The sequence below is a fragment of the Macaca fascicularis genome, chromosome 13 (genome assembly GCF_037993035.2).
Source record: "Macaca fascicularis isolate 582-1 chromosome 13, T2T-MFA8v1.1".
In the NCBI taxonomy this organism is placed as follows: Eukaryota; Metazoa; Chordata; class Mammalia; order Primates; family Cercopithecidae; genus Macaca; species Macaca fascicularis.
Window position 1 is genome coordinate 83,267,905 of NC_088387.1, and position 21,018 is coordinate 83,288,922.

A 21,018-nucleotide genomic window follows, 5' to 3' on the forward strand; every position below is an offset into this window, starting at 1 on the left:
GTCCTTGCATCTTTAACTCTTTCCTATACATTTTTTAGCTTAGGTACTTCCTTTAGCGTGTGGTATAAATCTGGATGTAAAATTCACATGCAAAACAGATCCCTGCTTCTTAAAATCCTGTAAATTCAGTTATGATAGTTTAGTTTTAATGTACTGTTAATTGTCCATTGGTAAAAATTAAATAAATAAGTAGATGCAATACATTTGAGAAGTCATTAAAATGTTTAAAAGACTGTTTGGAGCCGGGCGCGGTGGCTCACGCCTGTAATCCCAGCACTTTGGGAGGCCGAGGCGGGTGGATCACAAGGTCAGGAGATCGAGACCACGGTGAAACCCCGTCTCTACTAAAAATACGAAAAACTAGCCGGGCGCGGTGGCGGGCGCCTGTAGTCCCAGCTACTCAGGAGGCTGAGGCAGGAGAATGGCGGGAACCCGGGAGGCGGAGCTTGCAGTGAGCCGAGATCGCGCCACTGCACTCCAGCCAGGGGGACAGAGCGAGACTCCGTCTCAAAAAAAAAAAAAAAAAAAGACTGTTTGGAATCATAGAAGCCCAGAGAAGCTCATTTGTGGAAATCCTGGGCTATAAGGGATGTGAGGAAGAAGAGCTAGGTTGAACCTCAAGCTATGATTTATCTCCACTAAGGCCTATTTCTTTCCTATCTCTTGGCAACTTCAGAGCCTTCTCAAATTGACAATATCCTCCTACCCGACATCAAGGATAAAAAAGATCTAAGGTCTCTGCTTAAATGTCACTTTATTAGAAAGGCCTTCTTTGACCCATACATATAAGAGAGGAGTCCTGGCCTCTATGCCCTATCTCCCTTTCACTGCTTTATTTTTCTCCACAACATTTACCAATCAAATGATAATGTTATATATTTCTTTGCTCATTGACCATCTTGGCTTATCAGCGCCACCGCATGAGGGCTTGGACATTTTTGTTCGCTGTGTATTCCCCAAGACCTAAACCAGTGTCTAGCACAGAATAGGCCTTGAATAAATAGGTGCTGAATAAATGAATAAACCAATCTCACAGTTCGGAAGGATCAAACGAAACAAACTGCACCCACCACAACTACTTGCAATATGGGCTAAGGAATCAGTGTAGAGTGGTAAAGAAAATCAAACGGAAAGATTATACAGAGATCAGCCAGCCAAGCCCTGTCACTTTACAAATACAGAAAATGAGGTCCAGAGAGGAAAAGTGACTTGGCTACGTCATAAGCTCCTGTTTTGACAGAAAAAATAAAATGATTCACTACAGAGTCCCAATTTCTTATATACATATGATGATTATGGAATCGGATAACACGTCTTTCATCTCAGTGAGGCAGGCCTCAGAAGTAAGTGGTATAAAATGGCCGTCAGGTCAGATGCCTTGCCCAAATATATCAACTTCACTGCCTGTCATCAACATTATGACTCTATTCCTTTGAATCCTGAGAGATTTTTAAAAACACACTTTAATCTGTTCTCAGCTAATACTTCAGCCAGTTGAGAGCAACACCGAGAGCTATGCTAGTTGTTAATAGGGAGTAGAAATGGAGAATTTGAGTCTGAAGTCTGGAAGATGTGAATTAAAATCCCAAGTCCATGGTTTAAATAGCTGGTTGACCTTGGGAAAATTACTTATCCTCTCTGAGTCTGCTAGCTCAGTCTCTGGAATGACCGTAAGTCTCTAGTGGTGATTATTGCTATGTTTTGCAGTTTGGTCCTAGTACAAAGCTGCAAGTTCAGCTCTAGCCTGAGATCAGTAGAGATAAGAGAACAAGCAAATGCAGAAGTCTCCTGAGGAGTCCAGATGTAAAGGTCTTCCAGGATAGGGATGTGTTAGCTTCCAAGGTCTGAAGCACCGAGCTCAGAAGTGAGCCCCACCCGGGAGTTGGTTACTGCTGCAGCTGTCAGAATGCAGAGCTCCCATCCACAGCGCAGCTTCAGCCCAGCAGTGGGTAGGAAGGGAGCTCACCAGCAACCAGCTGCTTGGCAACTCTGGGCCTAAAGTTGGGGTTAGAGTGGGATGAAGGAGCTGCCCTGGCACCAATTTATCAGAGGTGCTAAAACATCCCCGGAAATGTGAGAGGGAGAAAACTAGGTTTATCAGGATTTCTCTTCAGGAAAGTCTCTTGTGTGATTGAATGGTATGCTTCCTTCTGGCATTTTTTTTTTTTTTTTTTTTTTTTGAGACTGAGTCTCGCTCTGTCACCCAGGCTGGAGTGCAGTGGCCGGATCTCAGCTCACTGCAAGCTCCGCCTCCCAGGTTCACGCCATTCTCCTGCCTCAGCCTCCCGAGTAGCTGGGACTACAGGCGCCCGCCACCTCGCCCGGCTAGTTTTTTGTATTTTTTAGTAGAGACGGGGTTTCACCGTGTTAACCAGGATGGTCTCGATCTCCCGACCTCGTGATCCGCCCGTCTCGGCCTCCCAAAGTGCTGGGATTACAGGCTTGAGCCACCGCGCCCGGCCCCTTCTGGCAGTTTTACTGATCATGAAAAAGTAAGAAAAATAAATAAATAAAAAGAAAGAAATGCTTCGATAAGCCCCTTGAGGGCAGGCGTGTGTGTGTGTGTGTGTGTGTGTGTGTGTGTGTGTGTGTGTGTGTGTGTATGTGTGTGTGTTTCGAGTGAGAGTGGGGTATCCTAAATGCAGGTTTGAATAGCAACACATGGTCACCAAAAAGCCTTTAGCCTTCAAAGAAGACTGAGTCTGGTTTTCTGGTGGGATTTTCATTTTGCTGAGTGGTGTAGCCAGTGTGAGGTCAGAGCTGAACTTTACTGATCCTGGACAGGAAGCTGAGCTGAGTACTGCTCTCAAGAGCCTCCTCTTCCACCATTCCTCCAGGAAGAGATCACCCTCTCTTCATTCAAGTGTGAGATATTGAAAGAAAATCCGTTTAAGCAAGTGTCAGACTTTTACTCTGCCTCAGGTATCTTAATTCAGCTCTGTCTGTGGGACCTTAATCTCAAATCTCAGAAACCCCATCTTACTAACTCCACCTCGTCGGCTCTGCAAATCACTACCTCCCCATATCCTGTGGAACTGCTCCTCTAATCAGAATCTGGAGAGGTTGTCTGGGTGGAGCTCCTGGTGTGTCCCTGTAGCCAGTTAGACATTGGTTGATACAATTTTGCTGCTTGTAACAGCTAGTGACTGGACTAGCTGAACTTACTTGGTTTGTTCCTCTATTTCAGAGTAATTCAAATAAAACTTTATAGTAGTTAGTATATGTGATATACATGTGTAGATGATCACAGTTCATGCCTTTCACCAAACACTTTCATGCCTCTGTGCCTTTGTTCCTCCCATCTTCTATCCCTCAAATATCTTTCTTTTTCTAATGAAATACTTCTCATCCTTCGGGCTCAATTCAAGCGCCTCTTTCTCTATGAAGCTTGCCCCAATCCTCTAAGTCGTAATTAGTCAATCCCTCTTCTACTACATTCTCAGACTGCATTATTAGTATTTCTTCCTGCCAGGAATTATAGGCAATAGTCTCTACGTATTTACTTATTTATTTTTCGAGATGGGGTCTTGTTCTGTTGCCCAAACTGGAGCGAATGCAGTGGTATAATCCTAGCTCACTGCAGCCTCGATCTCCAGGGCTCAAGCAACCTTCCTACCTCAGCCTCCCAGGTAGCCGGGACTACAGGTGCACACCACCACACCAGACTAATTTTAAATTATTTTTTGTAGAGGCGAGGGCTCGCTTTCTTGCCCAGGCTGGTCTTGAACTCCTTGGCCTCAAGCAGTACTCCCCCATCAGCCTTCCAAAGTGCTAGGATTACAGTCATGACCCACCATGCCCAGCTGACCATTTCATATTCATATCCATTGTATCTGGCAGGTAATGATTCTTTTTTTAATTTCTTTTTTTTAAATCCACAAATTATAAATTGTATATATTTAGAAAGTATAGTGCAATGTTATGATATGTGTATTCAACATAGAATAAGTAAATCAAGCTAATTAGCCTACCTGTCACCTCATGTATTTGTCATTGTTGTGGTGAGAACATTTCAAATTTATTCCCTTAGTAATTTTGAAATATACGATATATTAACTAAAGTCAGCCTGTTATGCAATAGATCTCAAAAATGTATTCCTCCTGTCTTACTGAAAAGTGTACCCTTTGACCAACATGTCTCCATTCCACCCCCTCATCCATCCACCCCCAGCCTTTGGAAACCATCATTCTACTCTTGACTTCCATGAGTTTGACTATTTAGATTCCACATGTAAGTGAGCTCATGTAGTATTTGCTGTTTGGTGCTGGCTTACTTCTCTGAGCGTAATATCTTATGATCCTAGAGTGCTGGACTTGAAGCCTCAGAATAAACATGGCATATCTCCTTATAGTAGCAATTTTACTCTTTATATTAGCAATTTTACTTTTTATACTAACAATTTTACTTAATTTTCAGCAATTAAAAAATTATCAAATATTTTTAATGTTCAGATATTTTATGGAGGGGAGTGCAAAATTAGCTGGACTTTTAAAGATAACTACATTTAAATCATTTGTTCACATTCCTCTGACATGGGAACTATTTGCAGTGGGCACTCAACACAAGTTTGAGTTGAATTTAATTTCAGGAGATGTTTATAATCAATTATTTCTTTCCCTAAAAAAAACCCACAGAACTTTATTTATTCATATTAACAGCAAGAAGACCATTCTTTTTTTAAAAAAATTAATGAGTTAGAAAAGGCAAACTGGAAAAATCAATGTTATTTCACCTAAATTGTAAATTTTGGCTTAACAAAGCTCACTATTTAAACATGTCTGAGAAACCTTTCAGAGCACTACCCTTTGGCAAAGACCAAATGATTCTTTGTATTTAAAAAATTTTTTATAAGATACATTATACACGTAAAATAGCATATGCAATACATGTACAGTTTACTTTTCCAAGTCTTTACAGTATCTGATAAGTAAAAAATTTAACTGAATAATAAATAAGTATTTATCCAGTGAAATATCCTTGAGACTTTATGAAGCCACTGCCAAGAAGTAGAGCATAAAACTAATATTTTCCTTTTTTTTTAAGTATATCAGGTTAAGTACAGCCAAATAGAAATGAATCAGCTATGATGTTATCTGCAAGCCTTGCTTTATACTACATTGCTTTCAAATCTCAATTATAAAAGCAATACATGCTTAATGTAGAGATGTTAAAAGCCTGACCCACTGGACCCTTTTTTTCTTTCCTGCTCATTGTAGGTGGAAGGGTCAATGGGAAGTCACATGGCCCATCTGGAGCGCCTGGAAGACAGCAGAGGGCATGACAATGGCTAAATCAGGAGCGAGCGATCCACCTTGAGTGACTGACACTAGCTAATCTGTGCATGGGACTTACTGCAGCCAAGGAGTCAATGTGCTGCCCAAATTTTGTGTTTGACATATACCCCTTTTATCTCATACAGTTTCAGAACTTTATTCTCCCAACTTCCTTTGTAAAAGCAATGACTTTGCAATCAATTCCATTTTATTTTAGCAATATATATATTTTCAATAATATATCATTTAGTCAATGATCCCCTCCAAAATCAGAATCAAATAGTCTTATCTACTTTTTATACCTTATTCCGTCATCCGAATTATTATTCCCATGATGATTTATTTAGCCATGCACTAATATAGACTTTCTGCCTACTGATGAAAGTCTTGATCAAAATCATTCCGTGACTCCTGAAGTTCAAATGTCCTAAACCAGCGGACAAACCCCTTTGAGTTCTGGCTTCTGCCCAGCTCTGCAGACTCACCTTTAGTCGCTCCCATACACACTGGGCTCCTATCACAAAGACAGTCATGGTTCCCCATCGATTCTAGCTTCTGGGGCTGTTCCCTCTGCGGACATCCTTCCCCTGCACAAGGCTAGTTGTCAAACTCCTAATGTCCTTCAAAATTTTGTGCAAATGTCATTCTTCCCTGTCTTCTTGATATGTCCCAGGAGAGTTAAGCCCTGTTTTTCTGTGCTGTGGTATAGCATCTTGTCTACATTTCCATTATAGTATTTCTATCCAACTATACATTTAAAAGTCTCACTTCTACAAGATCAGGGGTCCATACCCTCAAGGTTTCCACGAATCCTCTAAATTATAGGCAAAATTGTACAGGTTCATTTTCTTCTTGGGAAAGAGTTCAGAGCTCACAGCAGTCTCTCAAAGGAGTCTATAATTACTCTCTCAAAAATAAACTTAGAACCACTGCACTAGATTGTGAGTCCCTGGGAAACAGAGAGTGAGTTCTAGAGTTCTTTGTGTCTCTGCAGATAGATGCCTAATGTTAGCTGAATGAGCATTTCAGTTATTGTGTAGAGGTAGATGCTTATTCTAGTAAAGATATATAGTAAATTCAGCCTCCTCTGTTTTTTGATTTAAGTAGATAGAAAGTGTGATTCTGTGAAAAGTGTGAATATTTTTCATACATTCAAGTGTGATACTGTGAAAATCCTTCCATATCTTTCTCTTGCCAACTGTACGATGAAAAGTACACTGGGTTGAGCCAGGTGTGGTGGCTCAAGCCTGTAATCCCAGCACTTTGGGATGCTGAGGCGGACGGACCACTAGGTCAGGAGTTCGAGACCAGCCTGACCAATATGATGAAACCCCATCTCTACTGAAAATACAAAAATTAGCAGGGCGTGGTGGTGTGTGCCTGTAGTCCCAGCTACTCGGGAGGCTGAGGCAGAAGAATCACTTGAATCCGGGAGATGGAGGTTGCAGTGAGCCAAGATTGTGCCACTGCACTCCAGCCTAGGTGACAGAGTGAGAATCAGTCTCAAAAAAAGAAAAAAAAGAAAATTACGCTAGGCAAAAAGAAAGATATGGAAGTATTTATACCAAACTACTAACAGTGGTTATGCTTGGAAAGAGGAATGGGGTTAGGGGTAGGACGGGCTTTTAAATCTTACTTAAACTCTTCTGTCATGATCACGTTTGTATTTTATTTTACAATGAGCACTTTTGGGTTTTGAAATTTAAAAATAATGTTTTAAATTATGAGACTTTTTTCTTAAGTGTGTCAGACATCTAGCTTCCAATCCCAGCTCTGCTACTTACTTCGTTTTATGACTTGGGAAAGTTTTAATCTTCCTAAGCCTATGCTCCCTCAACTGTCAAGTGGGCATAATAGTTACCTAGCCCACATGGTTATTAAGTGACAAAGCCCAGCATGAAGTAGGAACTCAGAATACATCACTTCAATGGAAAGTAAATGTCATCTGTTTTTCGCAATCATCAAAGACGTCCAAAATAGAACTTAATTAAAACATAGTATGACTGAGTGCAGTGGCTCACACCTGCAATCCCAGCACTTTCGGAGGCCAAGGCAGGCGGATCACTTGAGGTCAGGAGTTCAAGACCAGCCCGGCCAACGTGGTGAAACCCTGTCTCTAATTTCAAAAATTAGCTGGGCATGGTGGCGTGAGCCTGTAATCCCAGCTACTCGGGAGGCTGAGGCAGGAGGATTGCTTAAACCTGGAAGGCAGAGGTTGCAGTGAGCTGAGATCACACCACTGCACTCCTGGGTGACAGAGCAAGACTCTGTATAAACAAAACAAAACAAACAAACAAACAAAAACAGTTCATTCTTGTCTCAATGCTATAAGCATTCATTCATATATGCAATCAAGTCTGATGCAACGCAGCTGGTTTAGAAGGTGGCTATTTGCCCTTACTGCTAGCTAATTAAGTAATCTCACAATTTGTTTATTTGACGGTTCTCAAACCAAGAAGGGTTATAAAATTCTACAAAGAAATTTATAATACTTCTGCTTCAAGAATGATCACTGGTTTAAGCTAAGCTCTCAGTTTGCCTGTGTTCTTATTAGAAAACAGTTCTTTGCAATTTTCACTCACCTCGTGCCCTGTCTCCACCGGGAGACATCACAGCATGTTTTTTGAAGTCTTCTTCTTGTTTTCTCTAGAAGTTCTGTAAAAAAAACAAAACGCCATTGATAATGATAGCTACCTTGCATTTTATACCATCATTTTTTTCCTATAATTTGTAATTAAAAGTTCTCATTATATATGCAATTCACTGTTGTTATAAATTTCTAATAGATAAAAAACATATACAGTAAAAAAGTAAAAGTCTTTGTTTCTTTTAGTCTTTTAATTTTTAAGTCACTTGGTATTGAGTAAGTACAATCACGTCAGTATTCATATGTTTGGGGGACTATTAAAAATAAATTTCTATGTATTTAAAAACATAGCTGGAGAACTCCAACATGGCTGAGGGGGCATTGCTGAATCAGAAGAGTTCAAAGCAGTTGATGCGACCTTAAAATATTGAAAGCCACAAATCTAGAGTCTTTTCTAATATTCCACATTAAATCACCTACTTCAAGTGACAAGTGAAATGTGTTTGTAATAGGTTTTTCTTTAGAGGCCAATCAAAGTGATCTATACTCAAAATTAAGAACAAATCTATTTAGAAAACATTCTGTGATTTATATAATTTTTGCTGCAGTACAGGCAGTTTGGCCAATTCACCGAATCTTCCTGGACTTCGGTTTCCTGACCTGTATGATTGGCTTAGTAATAGTAATACTCGCCTCACAGCGTGGATGTGAAGAGTCAGGGACCTGAAGCCCGGAGGGAGGGAGACTGGGATGTAGAGTGCGGGGAGGGGCAAAGCCTTACTTGGTCACCTTTTGTCATTTTATCAAGAGGCCTTTATCCTGGGTGAATCTGTTTATTCCCAGCTTGGCTTGCTCTTTTTTTCCTTTAACTTAACAGATTTTTTTTTCTTAAAAGATTACTTTTGTACATAATGCTGTACTTTGTCTAAAGGAATATAAGAGGCCATGTAAGGCTGGATACTGGCTCTGACAGACACTGCTAGTTGCCACCCAGGATTCATTCTCTTTTTTTTTTGGAAACCCAGTTAAAAGACTGTATTCCCCCTCTTCCTCACAGCTAGTGTAACCATGAGTCTAGATTTCTACCCATGCAATACAAGGAGAAACACTGAGTGATCACTGGGAAGTTTCCTAAAAGGGAGAACACACCTTTTTTCCCCATTCTTCATTCTTGCTGGCTGAACACCAGTGAGATAGGTGGAGACCTAGCAACCTTCTTGGACCAAGAGTTGATATACTAAGGATGGCAGAAGAGCAGATGAGAGGAACCTGGGTGCCTCACACCAAGGAACTCATCTAACAGCACTGGACTGCCTACCTTTGTGGGGTTGTTTGTTTGTATGTTTGTTTGTTTTTAATGTAAGAGAGAAATACACTTCTAGCTTGTTTAAGCCCCTATTCTTCTCCCCCCGCCCCCCGCCCCCCGCCCCCTAACCCCGGCATATACAGATTAACCCAACCCTTACTGATATGCTGGTCTTCTAGGAAGCTATCCAGAGCCCAAAAGCAAAAAAAATTTTTTTTGAATAAAAGGCAGGTTTTCTCTCTGAAGCCCAGGCTGGAGTGCAGTGGTGTGATCGTGGCTCACTGCAGCCTCAACCTCCCGGGCTCAAGCAATCCTCCTGCCTCAGCCTCTGAGTAGCTGGAACTACAGGTGCATGCCACCATGCCTGGCTAATTTTTTGTTTTTGTTTTTTTGTTTTTGACAGAGATGGGGTTTTGCCATGTTGCCCAGGCTGGTCTCAAATTTCTGGGCTCAAGTGATCCCAGTGTCTCGGCCTCCTAAAGTGTTGGGATCACAGATATGAATCAGCCTGGCAAGAACGACTTTTAATTCTGGAAAGTTTTCTTATATTTCCTTGGAGCCTATGTGTGCTTTCTGCTAATTAACAACAAAGTCTTCAGTCTTCAGACTCAGAAGTCTTCACTCCAGCCCTTGTTTGTGCCCTGTCTCCCTTGAATTGCCTACATTTTAGATACTACTCACTCATTTGAGCTCCTCAGATAGAAACCTGGAAAATGAGGCAACTCGATCGGGAAAAAAAGAAGAAAGTTTGCCTAAAATTAAGTTTTTAGGGGTTTAAACAGAGTTCACATGCATTCAACAAGTATTTAATAAGCATATACCATATAAAAGGCATTGTACCAGGTGTTGGGAGAAATGCAAGGATGTCATTGTTTCTGCTTCCAGTCTAGTAGGGAAGATGAGACACACAAATAACTGTAACATGTCATGGATTGTGACAAATGAAAAAGAAAAGTGTAAAGTGCCTAAAATTTTCAGAGAAAAGATGTATTCCCTTGTGGGGATTAGAGAAAGCTTCATTAAGAAGACAGGATTTGAGCCAGGCTTTGCACGATATGTAGAAATGGTCAAAAGGGGATCACCAGAGGGGCCAGGCACAGTAGCTCACACCTGTAATTCCAGCATTTTAGGAGGCTGAGGCAGGTGGATCGCTTGAGCTCAGGAGTTCGAGGCCAGCCTTGCCAACATACTGAAACTCTGTCTCTACTAAAAATACAAAAACATGGTGGCGGGTCCCCGCTCTCAGGAGGCTGAGGCAGGAGAATTGCTTGAACCCAGGAGGCAGAGGTTGCAGTGAGCCGAGACTGTGCCACTGCACTCCAGCCTGGCAACAGGGTGAGACCCTGTCTCAAAAAAAAAAAAAAAAAAAAAAAGAGGATTACCAGAGGAACAAAGCACAAGGCCTAGGTGGACTTAGGAACCCTAGGGAGCAAGGAAGGTAGAGTAAAAGGTGTCGTTAGACAGGTAGATTGGGGGCAGATAGAGGGCCTTAAATCTCTTCTTTGGAGCTTGCTCTGCAGTGGAGAGAATAAGTCATTGAAAATGTTTAAGCAGTGGTATAACAAGATCACATATCTCTGGTAAGAAGATGACTTTGTGGCACGGTAGAGGAAAGAGCAGCTGCAGAGAGGCCAGTGAGCAGGCACCTTTAATAACCCAAGTAAAAGATGATGATGACCTGAATTAGGGAAGTGACTCTTAGAAAGGAAAGGAGGGCACAGATAGAAGTAACATTTCAAAAGTTGCTCCATGAGCCAAATGTATGCTTCACCCAAGAAAAAGAGTTGGATAGTCACTCTCAGATTCAGAAGGAGGAAATATGTCCATAAGATAATTTTTAAAATTACTCTAAACTTATTTGAACCGGAAGACTAAAAGAAGGCTGAATATGCTATAATAATGAACTTGTTGGTTCTACAATTTTAGCAGAACCTTAACTTTTGTTTTTCTCATATGTCAGTTGGGGGTGCACTGACTAACCCTGCTACGAGATGGGGAAAGCACATTAAAAAATATCTCAAAAAAGAAATACAGCCATCCTTTCTTTCCCATTGTTCATCCTTTGCCCAGGTGTTACGGTACTTAGCAGATGTCAGTTAGGTTTTTCCCCAGTTATCTATTCACCACCTTTAGGCATCATCTCTACCCACCCCCACCTACTCACACACTCCATAAGAAATCCAATGAAAATTTATGAGGAGGAGATTTTTTAGAGAGCGTAAGAATTTTCCAGTATTTGCTTCTTTATCACTCGCTAAAACCATGCCAACATAGCCTGGGGAAAGGTGGAAAGGGCTGGCATTGCCCCATATAAGGGAATTATATCCTCAAATCATTTGAGATAAGTAGGCCCCAAAGACAAATCCACAACAGTTACTCCCTCATTCTCAGGAAATAAATTCTAGAGATTTCTTCAAATGGATACATTTGAGAATCCGATTAGCTGCCACTTTCTCTTTTTCTGATTATTTTAGGAAGACTCAAACAGATGTTAATACTTACTACCCTGTCTTTTTGTCAATAAAGGCACGAACAGACAACAAAATAATCACGAACATACCAATCAGAAGAGTGCTTCCTGTAATATTAGCATTTATGATTTGTTTTGTTCATCTTATTTGGGGCATTCAAAGTGCTTTACAAATAACATAATGAGTGTTTTTTCCGTCCGTGACTCCCAAGGTGATTCCTGGCACTCTCGAAAGGAACAAGTGATTAGTCAAGTCCTCGGGGCCCAGCAGCAGTAATGCGATGCATGTTGGTTAAACTATGTTTCACACTCATGTAAATTGCGTGTTGGGGGGTGGGGAATCTTCCACACTGTCCTTGAGAAGATTAGCAAGAATTATGAACTTAAAGATTCTTACATTTATAAAAATCCAAAGAGAAATATTGAACAAATCATACTCCAGTCCTAAAATCAAAATCTAAGGATCTTAACCTGTGGTCCCAAGAACAGGATTTCAGGTCACCTGTAAATCTCCTGAAATTGTATGCAAAATTTTGTGTGATTATACCTTTTTTTTTTTTTTTTTGCAGAAATGGTGGACTGGTTTCTGAAGATTCTAAAAGCAATTCTTGACACCAAAAAGGTTAGGAAATGCCGTCATTAAAGAAAAAGAAAGGAAGGAAGAGGGAGGGAGGAAAGGAGGAAAGGAGAGAGGAAGGGAAGGAGGAAGATCAGTTGATCTCTGTATCCACACTGCTTAGTTTATTACTGGCCTGCTATGTTGAAGTACACCCTTATACACAGAGAAAAGGGAAGGTAAATAAAGGGAATTAAGAAAAAGTTAACAATAAGGCCGGGCATGGTGGCTCACGCCTGTAATCCCAGCACTTTGGGAGGCTGAAGAGGGAGGACTGCTTGAGATCAGGAGTTCAAGACCAACCTGGGCAACATGACAAAACCCCATCTCTAGAAAAAATACAAACATTAGCCAGGTGTGGTGGTGTACACCTGTGGTCTCAGCTACCTGTGGGGGCTGAGGTGGGAGGATCGCTTGAGCCCAGGTGACAAAGTGAGACCTTGTCTAAAAAAAGAGAAGAAAATAAAAAAAAACACAATAGTATGATCATCTTCTTTCAAAAGCCTCCAAGTTTTCAAATGAGTTTAGATTGCATTTTCAGAGCCCATGGTATGAAAAATGTAGACATTAATTAATTTTGTGAAAAATGTTTAGAATAAATATTAATCAAAAACTTTTTTATCTAGTATAAATTTCTGATCATTATGTTGAATCCTTCAGAAGTAGCCTTCAATGAAATAGCTATCCCGTTTACAGCAATATGATTTTGTATTAAAAGGGGCTATTAAAAATATAAAAGGGTGATATAAAGAGAGATTTCTACATATTCAGAATACTATTTCAGCATATAAAAACTCACATAATTCCAATACTAATTATAATAGAATGCTACTCTCACTTAAGTAAAGACAGTGTTTAAGTGAAACTCAGTTCTTCTCATTACACGCCAAAGCCCCATGAAGTGCTTAGAATTATGTTTCTCCAATAAAGCCCCCATGTAATTAATCAGTACACATTTCCAATCAGGATGTGTTTTTTGTTCTGTACATGGAGGAGTGAATGCTGAAGATTCCTCTATTCCTTTTCTGTGTTAGAAAGGAATAAACCAATCTCCTTCTATCCCTAATCTTTTTCATTCTTTAATTATTCTTAATCCCAAAGAGGCATGTCCATGTCAGATTTATGCTGCCTAGCATCCTTTCTTTAAGACTGCTCTCAAAATTTAACTCAGCTTCAACTATATTTATTAATATGCAGAACAACTTCAGTCTCCAGTTTATTGATAACCTGCAAAGTGCAGTTAAGACAGAATATAAAAATTAAGCAAGGAAATAAATGAAGGTTTTACAAATTGTTATAACTTTTAAATAAAAGTTATTTCTTTGAATGGCTACCTTAAATAAATGTTAGCATATATCGAATTTAAATTAGTACACCATATGGTAAGGATTGATGGGTTTTCATCTCTTATAAAATTGTTTCCCCTTTCAGTGCCCCTTAAAGCATATAAAAGCGCATACTTACCCCATGTTGCTTGCGGTGGTTATATCATCCTCAGATCAAGGCTTATCTGGGTTCTGAATTAACTTAAAGGTTATAAAAAGAAGGAGTAGAGAGGTTTGACTTCCCCTGAAACGAGACCGTAGTATGCTAACCAGGCTTTTAAATGATGAAAACTAGTGTCTCTTCTAATTACATAAGCTCCAGGTCAAATTCTAGCATCAACTAATCAAATAACTGAACTGCATTTAGTTTCAATGAGTAAAAGGAAGAAACCCATTTAGGAGGAATATCTTTGGTGTATTAGAAAATTGAAAAGTTGTACATTGAAAAGTTATTAATATAGCAATACAAGTTAAATATTTTAAGAGTAAAATGTATATCTTGCTGCCTTAAGTAAATTGAAAAAAATTAGGGAAAATTTAGTTTGCAGCAAAACAGATACTTTTCTATATTTTCCAGAAGTTTTTGAATTTAAATTATATGTCCTGGTCCCTGAAAACATCTTCTCACCTTATCTTAACTTGTCCAGTATTTAACTCTTCATAAATTTCCATACAATAATAATATTTAATTCTAAAGACATGCCAGCTAATGTTAAGCAACATATGCAAAAATGTCCAATTCTTAAAATCTATCTTTGAAAACTTACAAATAGGGTGTTTTGAAATTAACCATAAAGGTATTATTATGAGAAACTAACTAACATGCCATTTTTATTTTAACATTTTAGAAGACATTGCAACCCAAATTTGTGCCAGTACAGCAAAAATAAAAATATACATTTTTTGGCAATGATATATTGAGAAACACAAATATTCAGAAGATTTTGAATAGAGAAATATGACAAAGAAGTTATCTATTGCATACATTATTTTTGTCAGTTTTAGAATATAGAGTTTCAGCAAAAAACATTCAGGTCTTTATTGTAATTTTTAAAATGTAGTTGACATATACTGCTCTGGAAATGTTTAAATTATTTTATGTAAAAAGTAAAGAGATTTTCTGGACATAGAATATATGACAACACACAGATCTACTTTTTCAGAAATTGAGACATAATTTACATATCATACATAAAATTTGTCCCTGTAAAGTGAACAATTCAGTGGTTTTTAGTATATTTTCAAGACTGTGCAACCATCACCACTGTCTAATTCTAGAAACCTCATGCCTCCCAATTCATTCCTCCCCTGGCAACCACTAATCTATTTTCTGTCCCTAAGGATTTGCCTATTCAGAGCATTTCACATAAATGGAATCATACAATATGTGGCCTTTTGTGACTGGCTCCTTTTACTTAGTACAATGTTTGTTTGTTTGTTTGTTTGTTTGTTGTTTTTGAGATGAGGTTTGGCTCTGTCACCCAGCCTAGAGTGCAGTGGCACGATCTTGGTTCACTGCAACCTCTGCCTCCTGGGCTTAAGCAGTCCTCCCAAGGAGCTGGGACTATAGGCATGTGCCACCACAGCTGGCTAATTTTTGTATTTTTTGTAGAGATGGGATTTTGCCATGTTGCCCAGGCTGGTCTCAAACTCCTGGACTCAAGCGATCCACACACCTTGGCATCCCAAAGTGCTGGGATTACAGGATGAGCCACTCTGTCTGGCCAGTACAATGTTTTTGAAGTTCATCCATGTTGTAGTATCAGTACTTCATTTTTTATGGTTGAATAATATTCCATTATGTGGACATTTTGTTTATACATTCATTAGTTGATGGACATTTGGATTGTTTCCAGTTGGGGCTATTATAAATGTCTTAGTCCATTTGAACTGCTGTGAGAAAATACCTTAGACAAGGTAATTTGTAAACAACAGAAATGTATTGCTCACAGTTCTGGAGGCTGTTAAGTCCAAGATCAAGGCACTAGCAGATTTAGTGTCTGGTAACGACTTGCTCTCTTCTTCAAAGATGGCACCTTCTTGCAGCATTCTCTTGTGACAGAAGCCGCAAGCAATCTCCTTCACATCTCTTTTATAAGGGCATTAATCCCATCTATGAGGGCTCTGTCCTTATAACCTAATTACCTCCTAAAGGCCTCAACTCTCAATATTACCACAGTAGAGATTAGGTTTTTGTTGTTGTTGTTGTTGTTTTTAGACAGAGTCTCGCTCTGTTGCCCCCGCTGGAGTGCAGTGGCACCATCTTGGCTCACTGCAGATTCTACCTCCCAGTTTCAAGCGATTATTGTGCCTCAGCCTCCCGAGTAGCTGGGATTGCAGGCGCACACCACCATGCCTGGCTAATTTTTGTATTTTTAGTGGAGAAGAGGTTTCACCAGGTTGACCAGGCTGGTCTCAAACTCCTGACCTCAAATGATGCACCCACCTTAGCCTCCCAAAGTACTGAGATTACAGGCGTGAGGAAATTAGGTTTAAACATGAATTTTGGAGGGACACATTCAGACTATAGCAATGAATAATGTTGCTATGAACATTCGTGTACAAGTTGATTCCTTGTGTACATACCTAGGAACTGCTGAGTCATGTAGTAACTCTATGTGTAATTTTTTTTTTTTTTTTTTTGAGACGGAGTCTCGCTGTCGCCCAGGCTGGAGTGCAGTGGCCGGATCTCAGCTCACTGCAAGCTCCGCCTCCCGGGTTCACGCCATTCTCCTGCCTCAGCCTCCCGAGTAACTGGGACTACAGGCGCCCGCCACCTCGCCCAGCTAGTTTTTTGTATTTTTTAGTGGAGACGGGGTTTCACCATGTTAGCCCATGTTGGGATGGTCTCGATCTCCTGACCTTGTAATATTTTGAGGAACTGTATTCCACAGCAGCTGCACCATTTTATATTCCCACCGCAAATGCATGAGGGCTCCAATTTCCCCACATCATTGCCAATCTTTGTATTGTCTGTTTTTTTTTGTTAAATTTTTATTATTTTTTTAATATAGCCATCCCACCAAACAATGCATGTTCTCACTTAAAAGTGGGAGCTGAACAATGAGAACACATGGACACAGGGAGGAGAACAACACACATTGGGGCCTGTTGCCGGAGCAGGGGAAGGGAGAGTATCAGGAAAAATAGCTAATGCTTGCTGGGCTTAATACCTAGGTGATGGGTTGATAAGTGCAGCAAATCACCATGGCACACATTTAGCTATGTAATAAACCTATACATCCTGTACATGTACCCCAGAACTTAAAATAAAATAAAATAATAAAATAAAAATAGCTATCCCAGTTGATGTGAAGTGGTATCTCATGGTGGGTTTGTGGGTTTAAAGTGCATTTCCCTTAAGAGTAAGTATATTAAGCATTTTTTTGTTTACTTATTGGCCATTTGTATATCTTCTTCAGAGAAACATCTATTCAAATTCTTTGCCCTTTTTTTTTTTTTTTGAGATGGGCGTCTCGCTCTGTCACCCAGGCTGGAGTGCAATGGTGTGATCTCAGCTCACTGCAACCTCTGCTTCCCATGTTTAAGCGATTCTCCTGCCTCAGCCTCCCGAGCAGCTGGGATTACAGGTGCCCGCCTTCACGCCCTGCTATTTTTTGTATTTTTAATAGAGATGGGGTTTCACCATGTTGGCCAGGCTGGTCTTGAATTCCTGATCTCAGGTGATCCACCTGCCTCAGCCTCTCTAAGTGCTGGGATTACAGGTGTGAGCCACTGCCCCCTGCTTCTTTGCCCATTTTAAAAATTGATTTTTTTTTTAAATTTTTTTTATTGTTGGGTTGTAAAAGTTCTTTATAAATTTTGGAAATTAGACTTTTTATCAGTGTCATAATTTTTATTGCTATGGTTTCTGGAAATCTGGAGGTAGCAGTGAGCTCAACCAGTGGGGTGGGGGTGAGAGAGAGGACCACAGGACTACGCCTTTATTAAGGTCCATGGATGTTATCCCCTAGGCTTTCCCTCTGGGGTTGTGGATTGGCTAGTTTAAAGAAAACATGTGGAAAGAGGGAACTTATTTTTGCATGACTTATGTTGACCTTTAGGTTTTATCATGGTCAGCACCTGTGAGATGTGTTGGGTTTGGGTCAGCAGGGTAAGGAACAAGTGGGCTGTATTGCAAACAACTACAAGGGGAAGGAAAGTTTTAACTAGGCCAACAGTAATGGGATATGACTGGACGTCAGACAACTTATGTCAGGCCTAAAAATGGATGCTGAGGCAGCGGCTATGTTAAGCAAATTTCTGACAATCAGATATGATTTGCAAGTATTTTATCCCATTGTGAGGATGGTATTTTCATTTTCTTGATAGTCTCCTTTAATGTATACTTTTTTAAAGATAGAAGTAACAAGAGTTAGCATCCTTGCCTTGTTCCTAATCTTAGAGTAAAAGCTTTTCAATTTTTCACTGTTGAGTATGATATTAGCTGCGGGCTTTTTATATATGACCTCTGTTATGCTTAGGTAATTTCCTTCTATTCCTAATTTGTTAAGAGGTTTTTTTAAAATAATGAACAGGTGCTCAATTTTGTCAAATGCTTTTTCTGCATCTGTTGAGCTGATTATGTGATTTTAATCCTTTATTCTGTTAATGTGGAATATCACATTAGTTGATTTTCGTATGTTGAACTATCCTTGCATCCCAGGGATAAATCTCACTTGGTCATGGTATATGACCCTTTCCAAATGTTGTTGGAAACAGGGGAAACTCTTCATGACATGGGTCTTCACAATGATTTCATGGATAATGACACCAAAAGCACAGGCAACAAAACAAAAAGTAAACAAGTGGGACTACATCAAACCAAAATCTTCTGCACAGCAAAGGAAACAATCAACAGAGTGAAAAGGTAACAACCTACAGAATGGGTGAAAATATCTGCAAATCTGGGCCGGGCGCGGTGGCTCACGCCTGTAATCCCAGCACTTTGGGAGGCCGAGGCGGGCGGATCACAAGGTCAGGAGATCGAGACCACGGTGAAACCCCGTCTCTACTAAAAATACAAAAAATTAGCCGGGCGCGGTTGTGGGCGCCTGTAGTCCCAGCTACTCGGGAGGCTGAGGCAGGAGAATGGCGTGAACCCGGGAGGCGGAGCTTGCAGTGAGCCGAGATCGCGCCACTGCACTCCAGCCTGGGCGACAGAGCGAGACTCCGTCTCAAAAAAAAAAAAAAAAAAAAATCTGCAAATCATATATCAGATCAGGATTTAATCTGTAAAATATATAAGGAATTCTTACAACTCAATGGTAAGAAAAAATTAATAACCTGATTTAAAAATGGGTTAGGAACTGAATAGACATTTTTCCAAAGAAGGCATATAAATGGTCAATAGGTATTTGGAAAAATGCTCAGTGTCACTAATCATCAGAGAAATAGAAATCAAAACCACAATGAGATATCACCTTATACCAGACAGCATGGCTATCACCAAAAACAAAAAACAAATGCTAAGGAAGTGGATAAATTGAACCCTTGCTGTTTTGTCTCTCTAAACTCTCAAATCCTTGGCTGGAATTACCCCAAAAGCAGTGGCAGGGGGATTTCCCACAAGGGAGTCTCCAACTGTCCTGAGATAGGGCTGGCTGGAATACCAAAGAAAAAAACTCTAAGCTCTAGGGTGATCAGTCCAAAGAATGTATTAGGGAAACTTCCGTACAGAGTGCTGCAGCAATCGCTGAGACAGAAAAGAAATGTTATACCCAGGTATGTCTGCAGCAAGGGGATCAGAGTCTGGAGTTTCTATGACAGTTTGAGAAATTTGGCTCAAGGCTGGGGGCCAGTTTCAGTGTTTTGAGCAACAACCCAAATACCTTTCTCAGTGCCTGGGAATGTTCAAGGCCCAGTTTGCATTCAAGCCTGCTGAGAAAAACCTGTAGCCAGCCGGGTCACAGAGTAGTCAAAGTACTCTGTGATTTTTAGTGAGGGCAAAGAAAGAAAGTAGGAAGAACTGGATTACCATACACTTGCCCACTGTTGCTGGGAATGTAAAATGGTGCAGCTGCTATGGTAAATGCTATGGAGGTTCCTCAAGAGATTAAAAATATAACTATTGTGCTTGCTTTGGCAGAACATATACTAAAATTGGAATGATACAGAGAAGATTAACATGGCCCCTGTGCAAAGATGACACGCAAATTTGTGAAGTGGTCCACGGTAAAATAATAATAAATAAATAACAACAAAAAAAAACTATTGTATGAGTCAGCAATCCTACTTCTGGGTGTTTATCCAAAAGAATTGAAGCCAGGTACAGTGGCTCATGTCTGTAATCCCAGCACTTTGGGAGGCCAGGCAGGCCAGGGGTTCAAGACCAGCCTGGCCAACATGGTGAAACTCCATCTCTACTGAAAATACCAAAAAATTAGCCAGGGGTGGTGGAGCACACCTGTAATCCCAGCTACTTGGGCGGCCAAGGCACAGGAATCACTTGAACCCAGGAAGCAGAGGTTGCAGTCAGCTGAGATCACGCAATAGCACTCCAGCCTGGGCAACAGTGAGACTCCTCTGTCTCAAAAAAAAAAAAAGAAAAAAGAATTGCTATCAAGATCTCAAATAAATATTAGTACCCTAAATTCACTGCAGCACTATTCACAATAGCCAAGATGTGGAAACAAAACGTCCACCACAATGAATAAAGAAAATGTGGTATATACATACAATAGAATACTATTCAGCCTTAAAAGAGAAACCCCTGATTTGTGACAACATGGATGAACCCTGAGGACATTATTCTAAGTGAAATAAGCCAGTCACAGAAAGACCAGTACTGTATGACTCCACTTTTAAGTATGCGGTATTTAAAATAGTCAAATTTGGCCATGTTGGGTGGCTCACGCCTGTAATCCCAGCACTTTGAGAGGCCGAGGCGGGTGGATCAGGAGTTCGAGACCAGCCTGGCCAACAAGGTGAAACCCCATCTTTACAAAAAATACAAAAATTAGCTGGGCATGGTGGCACATGCCTATAATCCCAACTACTCGGGAGGCTGAGGCAGGAGAATAGCTTGAACCTGGGAGGCGGAGGTTGCAATGAGCCAAGATCGTGCTGTTGCACTTCAGCCTGGGCAACAAGAGTGAAACTCCATCTCAAAAAAATAAAAAATAAGAAAAATAAAATAGTCAAATTCATAGTATCAAAGAGTAGAATAACGGTTACCAGGGGCTGGGGTAATAGGAAAACAAGAGGTAACTAATAAAAGGCCATGAAGTTTCAGTCAAGCAAGAGGAATAAGCTCTAGAGATCTGCTGTACAACATTGTACCTGTAGTCAACAATAATGTATTGTACACTTAAAATTGTGTTCATTATAGCAAACTAACACAAGAACAGAAAATTCCAAAAACTGGGGCTACCTGAGGGTGGAGGTTTGGAGGAGGGAGAGGATCAGAAAAAATAACTATTGGATACTATGCTTAGTATC

At 40.2% G+C, this 21,018-nt stretch overlaps 1 protein-coding gene and 1 non-coding gene across 22 annotated transcripts in view; one reads left to right on the top strand and one right to left on the bottom strand.

Moving 5' to 3' along the window:
- Positions 1-13,829, bottom strand: part of ARHGEF33 (Rho guanine nucleotide exchange factor 33) — an 85,449-nt gene extending 71,620 nt beyond the window's left edge. For all 21 annotated transcript variants that reach the window (XM_074011939.1, XM_005576062.4, XM_065527647.2 and 18 more), the window contains exons 1-2: positions 13,718-13,829; positions 7,857-7,929 (exon numbers count right to left, since the gene is read on the bottom strand). The gene's annotated coding sequence lies outside the window, so the exon portion shown is untranslated. The remainder of the gene's footprint in view (positions 1-7,856; positions 7,930-13,717) is intronic.
- Positions 13,830-19,650: 5,821 nt separating this feature from the next.
- On the top strand, positions 19,651-19,757 carry LOC123568576 (U6 spliceosomal RNA). The gene has a single exon (XR_006691939.1). It is a non-coding gene; the product is annotated as a U6 spliceosomal RNA (small nuclear RNA).
- The last annotated feature ends 1,261 nt before the right edge of the window (positions 19,758-21,018 follow it).